Source organism: Panthera pardus, unplaced genomic scaffold (assembly GCF_024362965.1).
Source record: "Panthera pardus isolate Hobbes unplaced genomic scaffold, ASM2436296v1 HiC_scaffold_10, whole genome shotgun sequence".
Lineage (NCBI taxonomy): Eukaryota > Metazoa > Chordata > Mammalia > Carnivora > Felidae > Panthera > Panthera pardus.
In genome coordinates this window covers 63062146-63078376 of record NW_026526655.1, presented here as the reverse complement: position 1 = coordinate 63078376, position 16231 = coordinate 63062146, and the positions used below count along the sequence as shown (strand labels likewise).

General features: G+C 38.6%; 1 pseudogene; it reads left to right on the top strand.

Moving 5' to 3' along the window:
• Nucleotides 1-1200: 1200 nt before the first annotated feature.
• Nucleotides 1201-1481, top strand: LOC109269814 (26S proteasome complex subunit SEM1-like; annotated as a pseudogene).
• Nucleotides 1482-16231: the final 14750 nt, after the last annotated feature.

The following is a 16231-nucleotide window of genomic DNA, read 5'->3' as shown; positions in this document are numbered from 1 at the left end:
AAATAATGAAAATGACTGAATCAGATTTGCATTCCCATCTTGTTCTCTGATCAGCTCGTGGTGAGGTGACCCTGAGTCTGCTGTAAGAAGGAGGTACAGTCATTCTCTAGGATCTGGGAGAGGTAGGGAAGGGGGACCAAGACATTGGGATGTTGCTATTAGCATCCTATTAACTCCAGTACTTCTTCCGGTCTCAGTTTATTTCTCCAGGAAGTCCTCCTTAACCTCCTTGACTAGGATAGGCCCTCTGTTATACACTCTTATGACACCCTACCCTTAGCACAATGGTAATCAAATAATTGTTTCTGCATTGAATTGTTTCATGTCTACCTCCCTACTAGAGAGTAAGTTACATGAATCACAGATTGGATGTATTTGGTTCATTTTTACATTACCTGGCACAATGCACGGCATATTGTATATGGCCAATAAATATTTGATGAATAATTGAAAAGGGGGAAACAAATGGTTTTAATACACGTTAAAATATTTTCAGCCTAGGGGCATCTGGGTGGTTCAGCCGGTTAAGTGTCCAGCTTCAGCTCAGGTCATGATCTCACGGTTGGTGAGTTTGAGCCCCCCATCGGGCTCTGTGCTGACAGCTCAGAGCCTGGAAGCTGCTTCAGATTCTGTGTCGCCCTCTCTCTATCTACACCTCCCCCGCTCACACTCTGTCTGTCTCTCTCAAAAATAAATAAACACTTTTTTAAAAAGCTTTAAAATATATTCAGCCTTACGGTAAAGAAATAGAAGTGAAAACATCAATGAAATACTATCTTCTACTTTATCAAATTGAAAAGTTCAAAAAAACTGAAAATATACTGTGCTGTTGGCAAGAGTGAAGTATGACAGGTGGCCCCTGTTGGGGCTGCTATATGTTTAGCAACACATAAGAAACTTAGCAAAATAATTAATATAATTCAAAACTTAAATGCATATACCCTTTCACCCAACAATTTCACATCTAACATTTTATTCCACCACTAAGCTCTCATTTCTATTCAAAGACCCTTGTACAAGGAAGTTCATGATGATTTTGCTTGAATAGAAAAAGAATCCTAAAATCATGTAATAAAGAGAGTTAAATATCCCATGTCTTTAAGGTAGAGCTGGCCTCCTTACAGGCAGCAGTGGTGAGGGAAAGTGAGGATTTCAACTTTGCCACTGGCCTGAGAGGTTTTTTTGGCATGAAGGGTTGCAATGTCAGAGAAAAAGCAGCTGGTGGACTTAGGTCTCTGGGAGGAGGACAACGAGTTCAGGGAGTTCCCCAAGGAAGACTGGGCTGGTTTAGATGAAAATGAAGAAGCAGATGTCTAGGAAAATAACTGGGATTTTGACAATGTAGAGGGTAACTTCTCCAATCTGATATGAGGTAAATCAGAGACACATGGTTATAAGATGGAGACCTCATAGCATCTGGAAGTGTTGAAGCAACCTAAGCTTGAACTTGTTACTAAATTCTAGGACAGAGAATCTAGGATGGGACACTTAAAATATGTTTATTTCATTAACTGCTTGGATTTTTTATTTTTGTTTTTGTAACACAAAACATAAATGTTTTGATCTAAAAAAAAAAGAGTTAAATAAATTATGGTACAGTTATGTAATAAAATACTACACAGCAGTAAAAGAATGAGTTATATATATTTATATACTGATTAAAATAATAACCAAGACATATAAGTGGAGAAAATAAAATGCAAAAATATAAAACAATGTTTATATTATATTCCCCTTTATTGTTGTGGTTTTTAAAGGAGATATATGTGCATATAAGATATATCTGGGAACCCACATGAGAAAATGGTAACAGAAAGTTGCTTCTGATGCAAGAAGACTGGGAAACTGGACACTGGGACAGAAGAAAAATTTTCTTTTCACTCTATACTTTTTAAACTGTTCACATTTTTTAGCATGTATATTAATTCATTTTTAACATAACAGCTTGTTTAAAAATCTAATTCTTGAAGGAATATTTTTCTAGACCACATGAATGGTCTTTCCACATAGAGCTTTTAATCACTCTGCAATTATATATACATAAGATGACTGGATTTTGATTTAGATTATCTTGAAGATGTTATCCTTAATGTACACTTATTTTTGTCTCTGTTTTTTTTTTTAATTTTTTTTTTAACGTTTATTTATTTTTGAGACAGAGAGAGACAGAGCATAAACGGGGGAGGGGCAGAGAGAGAGGGAGACACAGAATCGGAAGCAGGCTCCAGGCTCTGAGCCATCAGCCCAGAGCCCAACGCGGGGCTCGAACTCACGGACCGCAAGATCGTGACCTGAGCCGAAGTCGGACGCCCAACCGACTGAGCCACCCAGGTGCCCCTGTCTCTGTTTTTTTAAATTTTTTTAACATTTATTCATTTTTGAGAGACAGAGAGAAACAGTGTGTGAGTGGAGGAGGGGAAGAAAGAAAGGGGGACACAGAATCCAAAGCAGGCTCCAGGCTCTGAGCTGTCAGCACAGAGCCTGACGTGGGGCTCGAGCTCACAGACCGCAAGATCATGACCTGAGCCAAAGTAGGACCCCCAACCAACTGAGCCACCCAGGGGCCCTATTTGTCTCTGTTTAAAATAAATGTCTTTCTTCATATCACTAGTAATTTTTGTAAACAGAGACATGTAATAAATGTCTGCTAAGGAGAGGCTCTCAAGTAGCTACAGGTTAATCATCTTCATTTAATATAAAAGGTACATTTCTCTTTTGAAGTGAGAGTCATATTAATTAATTCATTCATAATAATAAATCTAATTTAATCTCTATGGCCATGCATTTTATAGTTATATATTTTATGAAATAAATTATAATTTGTTTTAAATGTCTTAAAAATGTTAAGAGAGTAAATTAAATGTTATTAAGAAATATTATTTATTAACATTAAATGTTATTAAGAAAAATAAGACTTATATGGGACAGTTACAACTGTTGGCTAATTGATGCACAATCATAGTTGAAGACATAATTTTATCAGACTATAAGTCAAAATGTACACAGCATGAAAGAGAATATCTCATATGCCTGAAACCCTAGTTAGAAAACTGTCAAACTTCATATGCATTCAGCTAAACTCCTGCCACATTAAATGAGGCTTTCAGAATGTAAGTACATCTGAGTCACAGAACTGTTCTAAAGAATATGGAAACTTGTTACCAAAATAACACATCAAGAATTTTCTATTGAGTAAGAAATTGTTAACTCATTAAGACATTTCTAGCTATCTCCACTTCAAGTCATTAATTTTCTAATAGAAGTTAAAAGGTGAGCAGTATCTTAATAAGGTCACTAATTTTGCAGGAAGAATGCTTCTATGTATCTTGATTCGTGTATAAAGTACTTAGCAACTTATTTTTTATTTTCAATATATCATTTAAATAATATTAATGTTATAATTTCTATATAATGGACTATTGACCTAATTGAAAACTTTATATTGACATTAGTTGTAAAAAATACTTAACTTTTTTTAATGTTGAGAAATTAAGAAAGTTTTTGACCAGGATGAAAAGGCACAGAGCAAAGGTTGATTCTACCATAACATCAGTCTACTCAATAATGAGGAACTACTCCCTTAACTTAAAATGTCCTTAGGGAGTGGGGGAGATAAGATCAATGTTGTTTTAAGGGTACAAATTTGCAATGGGTAGTAAATAAGATGTAGAGATCCAATGCACAGTATAATGAATACAGACAACAATATTGCAATACAATCAGCAAACTTGCTAAGAGACTAAAACATCATTATCCTATCCACTAAAAAGAAAGGATAATTATGTATTGTGACAAAGATTTTAAATATCACTGAATGGCAATCACATTGCAGTATATAAGTGCATCAAATTAACACATTGTATGCCTTAAATACACATATAAGTCAAATATACTCAATAAAAAAGTTTTTTTAAAATTCAGAACATAAAAAAATAAATAAAACGTCAGATCATTTCACAATATATACATAAACATTTATAAGTCTTATTAAGTCTAAAGTTGACCCATTTTACACAGACAACAGATTTTTTTAAGTGGAACTGAAACAATGACATTCAAGTAAGTAAAATGGATAAATATTAAAATTCTAAGAAATTCAATTATGACTTTAAGCAATTAGGTTTAAAAAAATCTACTTCCTTAAAAAATCCAGTCTTTCTAAATTCTTTTTTTTAAGCTTATTTATTTTGAGAGAGAGAGAGAGCGAGCAAGCAGAGTAGGGGCAAAGAAAAGGAGAGAGAGAATCCCAAGTATGCTCCACACTGCCAGCACAGAGCCTGATGTGGGGCTTGAACCCACAAACCATGAGATCATGACCCAAGCCAAAACCAAAAGTCAGACCCCAACCGACTGAGCCACCCAGGTGCCCTGAAAATTCTTAAGGCATGAATAGTCTCACAATTTCATCAACTCAAATCAAATACTTTAATTTTCTTAATTCGATTTTTTATTTAAATTCTACTTAGTCAACATATGTGGTAAAATTGGTTTCAGGAGTAGAATTCAGTGATTCCTCACTTACATATAACACAGTGATCATCACAACAAGTGCCCTCCTTAATACCTATAACCCATTTAGCCCATCCCAGGCCCACCTCCCCTCCAGCAACTCTCAGTTTGCTGTCTATAGTTAAGAGTTTTTTATGGTTTGTCTCACTCTCTCTTTTTTGCCTCTTCCCCTATGTTCACCTGTTTTACTTCTTAAATTCCACATATGAGTGAAATCTTATGATATTTGTCTCTCTGACTGATTTATTTTGCTTAGCATAATATTCTGTAGCTCCAACCACATCATTGCAAGTGGCAAAATTTCATTCTTGTGTATACAGATACCACATCTTCTTTGTCCATTCATTAGTCAATGACAGACAACTGGGCTCTTTCCATAATTTGGCTACTGTTGATAATGCTACTATAAACATTGGGATGCATGAACCCCTTCAAATCAGTATTTTTGTATCCTTTGGGTAAATACCTATTAGTCTAATTGCTGGATCCTGGGGTAGTTCTACTTTTAACTTTTGTGAGGAACCTCCACACTTGTTTTCCAGAGTGGCTGCACCAGTTTGCATTCCCACCAACAGTGTAAGAAGGATCCCCTTTCTCTGCATCCTGGCTAACATCTGTTGTTTACTGTGTTGTTGATTTTAGTCATTCAACTGGTGTAAGGTGATATCTCATTGTAGTTTTGATTTGTACTTCCCTAATGATGAGTGATGTTGAGCATCTCTTCATGTGTCTGTTAGCCATCTGGATTTCTTCTTTAGAAAAATGTCTGTTCGCGTCTTCTGCCCATTTTTTAACTGGATTATATGGTTTTTGGCTGTTGAGTTTGATAAGTTCTTTACAGATTGTGGATACTAACTGCTTATCAGATATGTCATTTGCAAATATCTTCATCCATTGTATAGGCTGCCTTTTAGTTTTATTGATTGTTTCCTTTGCTGTGCAGAAGCGTTTTATCTTGATGAGGTCCCAATAGTTCAAATCAAACACTTTTAAAAGCAAATCTTAGATCAGATGAGATAAATTAAGAGTCCACAGTATGTGTTCTGTCCCACCAGACAGTTCTCAGTTGTTCAACCAAGAACCTACTACTGGAACAAGCAGAAGGTAGGGCAGAAGCTGCTAAAAGCCATCTCACAGTCACATGACATAATATCATACAGATTTTCAGATAGACTCCAAAGGTAGCCACCCATATAAATCCAGTGAAAACTGATGGTCTGCTAAGTCATCATGTGAGGCTGCTGGACCTATGAGCATGAAGTGAACCGCAGAGGGAGGCTTGTCAGTGAGTTAGTGAGTGGTTGGAATGGCACAGGGCCAGGCAGGAGCATGAATATTGTGCCTTTTAAACAGCATCTTAAAATACTCAGAGCAAGGGGTACATGCACCCCAATGCTTATAGCAGCATTATTAACAATAGCCGAATTATGGAAAAAGTCCAAATGTCCATCAACTGATGAATAGAAGAAGAAGATGTGGTATATATATACAATGGAATGTCTCTTAGCCATCAAAAAGAATCAAATCTTGCCATTTGCAATGACGTGGATGGAGCTAGGGTGTATTATGCCAAGCAAAATAAATCAGTCAGAGAGAGACAAATATCATATGATTTCACTCACATGTGGAATTTAAGACACAAAACAGATGAAGATAGGGGAAGAGAGCGAGAGAAGGGGAAGCAAACCATAAGAGACTCTTAACTATTGAGAACAAACTGAGGGTTGCTGGAGGGGAGATGGGTGTGGAATGGGCTAAATGGGTGATGGATATTAAGGAAGGAACTTGTGCTGAGCACTGGGTGGTATACCTAAGTGATGAATCACCAGTTCTATTCCTGAAACCATTATTATACTATATGTTAAGTAACCAGAATTTAATATAATTTGAAAAAAGAATACTAAAAGCAAATGCTCCTCTTGGCCATGAAATCACACCCGATCCCCACCTCCAATCACCCCTTTCTCAGTCTGCCACCTGCCCACACCACAGACCCGGTGTCTCTCCCTGATCCTGCCCTGCCACTTTCCAGTTTCCTCCCACCAGAAGTTCAGGGTTTGCTGAAGAGCTTAGCAGCACCTCCATGTCTCCAGGCTGGCCCTGGACCCTCTACTTTCAGGCTGAGAGAAGGCACTTCTGAGGGAAACTATGGAGCCAAGGAAAGCTAGGGGACATCTTCCAGGCCACCATGGCATAGTGAGGCATGGCAATGCATAGGAGGGCTGGGGGAGAAACCTGGAGGGAACCCAGAGGGAAGGGGGAGGGGCCAATGAGAGGGGGCCAGAATTCCCCCTGTACCTAAAAGTAGTAGGGGTGCCAGGAGATAGTCCTGGAGCTGGAGAAGACCCTAGGAGACCCCAGCCAAGGTTGCTCATGTTCCTGGATCCTCATCCCTTGACATCCTGCTACACCTGCTGGGTCAGTGCTAGTGGTTCTAGGCTGTGCATGTGGGGCTGGTCTCTCCCAGGAGAAAGTCCTAAGTTCTGTGCTTTCCTAATGCACAGAGAGATCCCTCCCTGTTAGCTATGTGTGAGATACAGAATAAATTTGGTTATCAGGGATGTCTGAAATACATTCTCCTTCTCCAGAAAAGTGGATGATCTTGTCATTTATACTGTAGTGAGCCTTTGGCTCTGGAAAAACTAGGCCACCCTTCTCTATTTAGCAATGAGATAAGTATATAACGTTTTTAACACTACAAGCCAGTGGGTGGGAATAGCTGCTGGGGACAGGTTATAGAAGGATATGACTGCAGGAATGGAAGGGAGAGGGTCTTTGCAGAGACAGTGTTATGCATGAACAGAAACGTCAGGGTGAAGCTAATGAGAATCCCCATCAGGGCCAAGTGAATGTATTTATCACAACTTGAACATTCTTCTAAGGGTCCAGAAGAATGTTTTGCATACTGAGAATCTTACTGGATCCTCAAGGATACAACCATATGAAAGACACTTCCAAACACTAGATCTAAAGGGATTATCAGTCAATAAAGACTGATGCCAGCAAATGACCAGTGTCCAGAATCTCCTTTATTAGGTCTTAGACTCACAGTTGGGGACAGCTCAAAGTTAGAATTTTTCTTGGCCAGGGAAACCATCAGGTCCTTTGAGGAATGTCTTCTTCACAACTGACACTGGGATAAATCCACTTGAAAGTAGGGTTCTAGCCTTTCTGTGCTTATTTCACTCCAAGCAAAGCCATTTCTGGTACCTAACGAGAACTTAATACTGATTAACATGTTAGACATGGACACTCTTTATTAAAAGGTACATTCCTGTCCAAAATAAATTTAAAGAGATATGTTTTATTTTAGCAAAAAAGATGGTGCAGCCACCAACTCACTGTCTTTGTGAAAAAACAACTACTGATCAATAGCTAGAGGTTTACTCCAGCAGAAGCTAAATTAGAATCTTGAACCAGAGTTGGAAAGTAACAATAAATTTAAACAATTAGGGGTGCCTGGGTAGTCAGTTGGTTGAGTGTCTGACTCTTGAATTTGACTCAGGTCATGGTCTCACAGTTGTGAGATTGAGCCCCACATCAGTCTCCAAGCTGAGCATGGAGTTCGCTCGGGATTCTCTCTTTCTCTTCCTCTGCCCTTCCCCCACTTGTGTACACACGCACACGTGCACACACGCACACACACACTCTCTCTCTCTCTCTCCCTCCCTAATAAATAAATAAATAAATAAATAAATAAATAAATAAATAAACAATTACATTAATCGGGAAATCAGACACCAGAAACCACAACAGTTGTTTCCACAGAGAGAATTTAATACTGTATGTGGAATTGGTTAAACAGATCTTGGAAAACTAAAAGAGCAAACAGAGGAGTCTGAGGTAATAAAGAGACTATAACTGTGTCAGGAAGCAGCTGTCACCCCAAAAGCTGGGGGCAAAGGAAAGAGGTTGAAGTCATTAAAACTCAAAAACTCAGAGGATGAACCTCCAAATTGGGGGTCTCTAAAGAGGAGGTACTGCCTAACTGGTGCTGGTACTTCTGAAGCTGGAACCAACTGCTATTCTTTGTATACTCTTTATTATTATTTTATTATTTTGAGAGAGTGCAAGCAGGGGAGGGGCAAAGAGAGGGGGACAGAGGGTCTGAAGCGGGGTCTGCACTGACAGCAAGGAGCCCGATGCAGGGCTTGAACTCATAAGCCGTGAGATCATGACTTAAGCTGAAGTTGGACGCTTAACCAACTGAGCCACCCAGGTGCCCTGCTATTCTTGGTATAAAGAGCCAAAATAATACACCAATTATGGTTTGAATGGTCAGATCACCATAAGAAAGGATTCAGAGGCAGTAAGTACATGCAAGACCACCCTTTTTTGCACAAAAGCAAAGCCAACAAAAATGGCAGGAGACTTAAAACTCAACAACACAGAGACAACCCAACAAAAAACAGACAAAGGATTTGAATAGATATTCCTCTGAAAGAAGATATACAAATAGCCAATAAGCACATCCAAAAAAAAAAAAAAAAAGCTCAATATCACTGCCATCAAGGAAATAGAAGTCAAAACCACAATAACTTATTACCATACCCACTAGAATGGCTATAATAAAAAACCTTTAAAAGAGAGAGAGAAGAACAGTAGCAAGTATTGGCAAAGACGTGGGAGCATTAAAACCTTCATACATTGCCAGTGGAAATGTAAAATAGTGCAGCTGCTTTGAAAAACAGTTTGGCATTTCCTCAATAAGTTAGACACAGAATTATCTTATGACCCAACCATTGGCATTCTGAAAATGTTCTGGAATTAGTGTGATCATTGCACAGCTCTGTAAATATACTAAAAGTCACTAAATTGTATACTTTTAAGAGGGTGAGCTTTATGACATGTGAATTATATCTCAATTTTTTTTTTTAAATAACAGGAGAGAGAAGACCAAAAAATAGGGACAGTTTTTTAAACAAGATAATATTAGACTATGCATATAAATTTTGTCTCCTTTTTCTGGAACATCCTATTCAATACTTTTCCACATCAAAGTATATTTTGACTTTGTTATTTGCTATTCAAAATCTGACTGACTAATCAAGCCCTCAAAAGAAACATTAAAAAAGTACATAGAGTGCTTTCATAATCAACCTCTGGTTCACACATCCAAGAATGCAAGCACAGAAACCTATAAACCATTGTGTCCCAGCATTATCTACCCTGCAATCCTGGCTCCTGTGATCTGTGGCCTCTGATGGTTAGTAAAGGGCACTCACTTTTCCATCAGACTCCTGACCCCTAATTGGCACTTTTGCACCAATTCTGGACTCCTGTCCCCAGGACAGGCACCAGTGACAGATGAATTAGTAAGACTAGTAAGATTATGGACCTTACTTGGTGTCCCATCTCCGACTATCACTCCAAGGAACTCTCATCACACAACCTCCCTTGGCTAGAGGAGGGCCAGAAACCTAGAGGTAGAAACATCTCAGGTATAGATTTGGCTTATTTATTCATTCATTCATTCATTCATTCATTTATTTGGGGTGGCGGGGGGGAGGGCAGAGAGACAAGGAGGAAGAGAGAATCCCAAGCAGGCTCCATGCTGTCCGTGCAGAGCCCGACTGGGGACTTGATCCCACGAACCCTGAGATCATGACCTGAGCCAAAATCAAGAGTCAGATGCTCAACTGACTAAGTCACCCAGGCATCCCTAGACTTGGCATATTTTAAACACCAATTAGTCTTGCTCACGTTTTCTTCTCAGGATTTCCCCCATCTGTCTCTTTTCCGTTACCACTGTTTCTTCCTAGTTTATGCCTGCATTGCTACAATTGTCTCTAGTTTTCTTATAGTCTCTCCCATTTCTCATTATCCTACACACAGATACCAATAACTTTTTAAAAACATTTTCTCTTTTTCACTTCTCTGAAACCTTTCAATGCCTCTTCACCACCAGTTGAATGTTAATAAAATTTAACGTCTGAGCCTGGTTTTAGAGCCCTCGATAATCTAGTTTCAATCTCATTCCAGATTTACACAAACTCCCATTTTGATTACATACAATACTCTACACTCACCTTAAGATTGTTTATTTCTGTGCCTTTATGTATGTCTTCTCCCCAGTTCCTAATTCTCCTTCCATCACACCTATAACATTCTGTAAGGTCTTCAAGACCTATTCTTTTTTTCTTTTAAGTTTATTTATTTACTTTGAGAAAGAGAGACAGAGAGAATGCACACACATGCTCAGGGGATGGGGAGAGGTGGCAAAAGAGGGACAGACAGAGACAGAGACAGAGAGAATCCCAAGCAGGCTTCATGCTGCCAGTGCAAAGCCCTATGGGGGGCTCGAACTCATGAACCATGAGATCATTACCTGAGCTGAAATCAACAGTTGGGCATTTAACTGACTGAGCCACCCGGGTGTCCCAAGACCTATTCTTTAAAGCTGAGATCAGGTCTTAGATTTGTCAAGAAGCCTTGATTATCCCAGCTGAGTTTAATCTCTCTCCTTGAAACCATCATTATTTTCTTTCCCATTTGGCCCTCTCCATCCACTACTTTGTAGCGTAATCACTTCTGGCCTCCCCAAAGGTCCAGGAGGACAGTGGAGTTTTGAGTGTCCTGAAGTGCTAGTCAAATTCAAACTGCAGATCCATTCTGAACAGTGATCTTAAAACTTTCAGATAGTTGTTAACTCTTAAAAGTTAGGAGATTTCAGGGCACCTGGGTGGCTCAGTCGGTTGAGAGTCCAACTTCAGCTCAGGTCATGATCTCGTGGTTCATGGGTTCAAGCCCCCCATTGGGCTCTGTGCTGACAGCTCGGAGCCTGGCAGATTCTGTGTCTCCCTCTCTCTCTGTTCCTCCCCCACTCGCACTGTCTCTTTCTCTCTCTCTCTCTCTCTCTCAAAAATAAAGATAGATAGATAAATAGATATATAGATAGATAAATGAATGTTGCAAGATTTATCATAAGAGCTGGGTTTCCTGCTTCTCTTGAGACCTTAGTTCACACTGGACTGAATTCAATTCATGCTGGACCTGTACTCCTGCTTAGAAGATCCTGAGGCTGAGTAGTGGCCACCTCTTTAAGACAGGGCCTGTGTCTTCCAGTTCACCCAAATTCCCATCTTGCACAGTCTTTAAACCTCATTCAGGCCCCAAAGCATCTCTCTGCTCCTAACATCTCTACAGTGTAAGGGATAGATGAATGGATGGATGGATGGAGAAAGGGATAAATGAACAAACTAACCTAGCATGTGACAGAACTTACATCCTCCACATGTCTCTTGCTGTCCAGGAGACTTGACATCTGAATTCCCCTAGCTGCTCCACTCTCCCACTCTGTTCTTTCCTTGTCCTGGGTCATGTTCAGAAAAATTCTAGTCTAAGCCTGAGTGAAGAAAAGACTTATTTCTTTTCGATAAGCACTTCCCATTTTCTGTCTCAGAACTCATAATGAGTCTGAGTGACAGTCAAAATTTTATAAAAATCATCCCTGTGTCTCTGTGTCTGAAAGTGGGAAAGTAAAAACTCAAAAGGGATCCATGCAAGTCACAGCCTTTGCTTTGATGTGCCCCTTGGTGACCCACACTGAGGCAACACATGGCTGTGGGTTCCCATTGTTAGAGTAAATGTGACCTTTCTTACATAAGGGGATTGTGGTTTTGATCGATTGAAAGGACCCCGTGGGCAGCCAGGGATCAGCATAAAGGGTGAAAAGGTGAACAATAAATATGCCAGTGCATTAACACAATTAGGTTTATAAAAAAGGCACTGAAGCAAAATGGAACATCAAGGGTTTATAAAAGCAGCTGACATGTTCTGTGTTTTAGAGATGGATTTATAGCCAATTAACGGTCCAGAACCATTCTAACTCCTGTACATAGGAAAACATGAGCTGAGACAAAGAGTGATTGATTTCAGTGGGAAAGTCCTGCATTGTGAAATGGGAGAGAAAGTGGAGACAGTATAAGGCAACTAGTGGGAAGTATTGACTTTGCACAGCATAGATGTGGAATCGGGGTTTTGCAAGAGACTGAGGTTTGTTGCCGCCTCTATTGTTCTTATTGCTATTCTTTGTGTTGTTTTAAAGTGTCTTATAGTAAGGCAACAGTTATAGCTGTCATGGAAAGGTGGCTGGATCACAAGATTTACCAGATCCTTTTGAAGTTACTAGCACTGGAATCCAACATTAGGTATTAATCAACTCTCACTGTGTGGAGATTATCATGTTATGGATTACAAGAGAGGAAACAGAAGATTTGGGCTTTAATAGTAATGACTTTTTCCGTATTTAGAGTTCTACCTGAAATTCAGGGGCACTGAGCTGCCCATAATAGGACCAGGCACTATGATATGTAGAAAATATAAATAACTTCTATTCAATTCATCTGTCCTGAGGTAAATCCTTTCTGCCAACAGTTCCATATGTAGCCACTCTCCTAGCCTTGAAACACAGTCAAACCCAGAGAGTGTATACCACTAATGAATATTGATCTAATACCAAACATCTATATTCAAAGTAAGACCTAAGCACAGATAATTGCAGTGGGATTCATCATCTCTGTGGTTCTCTTTCCTCCACCTTTTCTAAAAATCAATTGCTCTGACTATGGATATCCCCTCTAGAGAAGCTTCTAAGAGAGATAAGTAGGAATATAACTAGAGAAAAAGAAAGTAAAGTCTAACAGCAGAGCAGACATGGACAATAGAAGATGGGGGGGGGGGGGGGGTTCTACCAAGAGGGAAAATGGGCTGGATAAAGTTCAAGTTGGTAGAGAGTAGTGAAGATTAAAGATAAACAGCTCACTTTTTTGAAAGGGAAAAACTGGATTCTAGATTCTGCTGATTTGCTGGTATCAGGCTCTAGAAAATAAAAATCAACTTCAACATTAGGTTAGTACTTAGAAAAGAAACAGGATAACTCAGAGCAATTAATCTCTTTTTCTTTTCTAATAGGATGTCTGCATTGGTAGAGCAGGGATAGATCACTGATGTGAGTTACAGATCTCAGAAAGTCCTGTGACAAAGTCTTTCATGATTGCCTGGTAGCCAAAAATAGAGAAACAAGGACAAGATGACAGTACAGATAAGACTGACAACTTTATGACGACAGGAATTGTCACCGACTTGTTCACTGCTATATCTTCTCTATGCATCAGAGATCCTGACCCAGGCTCAAATATTTGTGTCGATTTAGTAAAGTTAGATGCATTCACTGATGACTGAAGAGCAATACCCAAAGCACATTGTTTTCTGGATCTCTGTCAACAGATTTTATTTTATTTGCCTTCATATCTCCAGGAGATTAGAAAATACCTGGCATATAGCAGGCACTCAATAAAATGTGATGAATGAATGAATTAACCTATAGGTCTTTTATAACATTCTTACAAGATTTTTTCTTCTTAGTCTTAACCTAGTCAATGCTTTAACTGATGACTTGGTTCAAGGTATATTAAAACAAGGGATTATCAGTTACTGCAACTGTACACATTGAAGCAATGAATAGATGAAATACAATGGATGAAGAAGACATAGGTGGAGCATTTGGATGGCTCAGTTGGTTGAGTGTCTGACTCTTGGTTTTGGCTCAGGTTATAATCCCAGGGTCATGGGATCAAGCCCCGTGTCAGGCTCTGCACTGAACATGGAGCCTGCTTGGGATTCTCTCTCTCTCTCTCTCTCTCTCTCTCTCTCTCTCTCTCTCCCTCTGCCACTCTCCTCTGCTTGTGCTCTCCCTCTCGCTCTAAAATAAAATGAAAAGGTCAATATTAATATGACAAAATTTAATGTCACCAAATCTATATTCAAAAAATGCACAAGGCATATGATCCAGCAATTCCACTTCTGTGCACGGGCATACCTCAGAGATATTGTGGGTTCAGTTCCAGACCACTGCAATAAAGCAAATATCAAAATAAAGCAAGTAAAATGAACTATTTGGTTTCCTGGTACATATGAGTTGTTTACAATATGCTGTAGTCTAGTAATAGCATTATGTCTAAAAATTTAATTTAATTTTAAGGGGGGCCTGGGTGGCTTAGTCAGTTAAGCGTCCGGCTTTGGCTCAGGTCATGATCTCATGGTTTGCGAGTTTGAGCCCCGCATTGGGCTCTGTGATGACAGCTCAGTGCCTGGAGCCTGCTTCAGATTCTGTCTCCCTCTCTCTCTGCCCCTCACCCACTTGTGCTGTGTGTGTGTGTGTGTGTGTGTGTGTGTGTCTCTTAAAAATAAGCAAACATTTAAAAAATTTTAATTAATTTTAAAATACTTATTGCTAACAAATGCTAACAGTCATCTGAGCTTTCAACAGGTTGTAATCACTGATCAGAGATCACTATGACAAATACAGTAATAATGAAAAAGTTTGGAATTTGGGAAAAATACCATAATTTGACATAGAGACACAAAGTTAGCAAATGCTGTTGGAAAAATGGCACCAATAGATTTGCTTAACTACAGGGTTTCCACAAACATTCAATTTGTAAGAAAAAAAAAAGCAATATCTGCAAAGCACAATAAAATAAGGTATGCTTATATTAATTCAAAGAAAATAAAAACACTAACTTGAAAAGATATATGTAGCCCTATGTTCACTGCAGTCCAAATGTCCATCAATAGACAAACAGATAAAGATGTGTTATATATATACATATATATATATATATATATATATATATATATATATATATATACACACAACAGAGTATTACTCACCCATAAAAAAAGAATGAGATCTTGCCATCTGCAACAACATGGATGGACCTAGAGGGTATTATGCCAAGTGAAATAAAACAAAAATAGACAAATACCATGATTTCATTTATATGTGAAATCTAAACAACAAAACAAATAAATAAAACAAAACAGAAACAGACTCATAGATAACAGCAATGTGGTGGTTGCCAGAGGGAGGCAGATGGGGAGGTAGGTGAAATAGGTGAAGAGGATTAAAAGATACAAACTTCAAGTTATCAAATAAGTTATAGGAATATAATGTACAGCATAGAGAATATAGTGAATAATATTCTAACAACTTTGTGTAGTGACAAATGGTAGCTACAGTTATACTGATCACTTCATAAGGTATATAAATATTGAATTACAATGTGGTATTCCTGAAATTAATATAATTTTATATTTCAACTCCACTTCAATAAAAAAAAAATGCCCACCAAAACCCTGCTACAACTGATCCATGAATTCAGCAAAGTTGCAGGATGTGAAATTAATGCACAGAAATCAATTGCATTCCTATACACCAAAAATGAAGCAACAGAAAGAGAAATCAAGGAATTGATTCCATTTACAACTGCACCAAAAACCATAAAATACCTAGGAATAAATCTAACCAAAGAGGTGAGAAACCTAAACACTGAAAACTATAGAAAGCTGATGAAAGAAACTGAAGACACACACGCACACACACACACACACACACAAAAGGAAAAATATTCCATGCTCCTGGATTGGAAGAACAAATATTGTTAAAATGTCGATACTACCCAAAGCAATCTACATTTTCAATGAAATACCTATCAAAATGACACCAGTATTCTTCACAGAGCTGGAACAAACAACCCTAAAATTTTTATGGAACCAGAAAAGACCCCGAATAGCCAAAGCAATCTTGAAAAAGAAAACCAAAGCAGGAGGCATCATTTCAATCCCAGACTTCAAGCTGTGTTACAAAGCTGTAATCATCAAGACAATGTAGTACTGGCACAAAAACAGACACTCAGATCAATGGAACAGAATAGAGAAC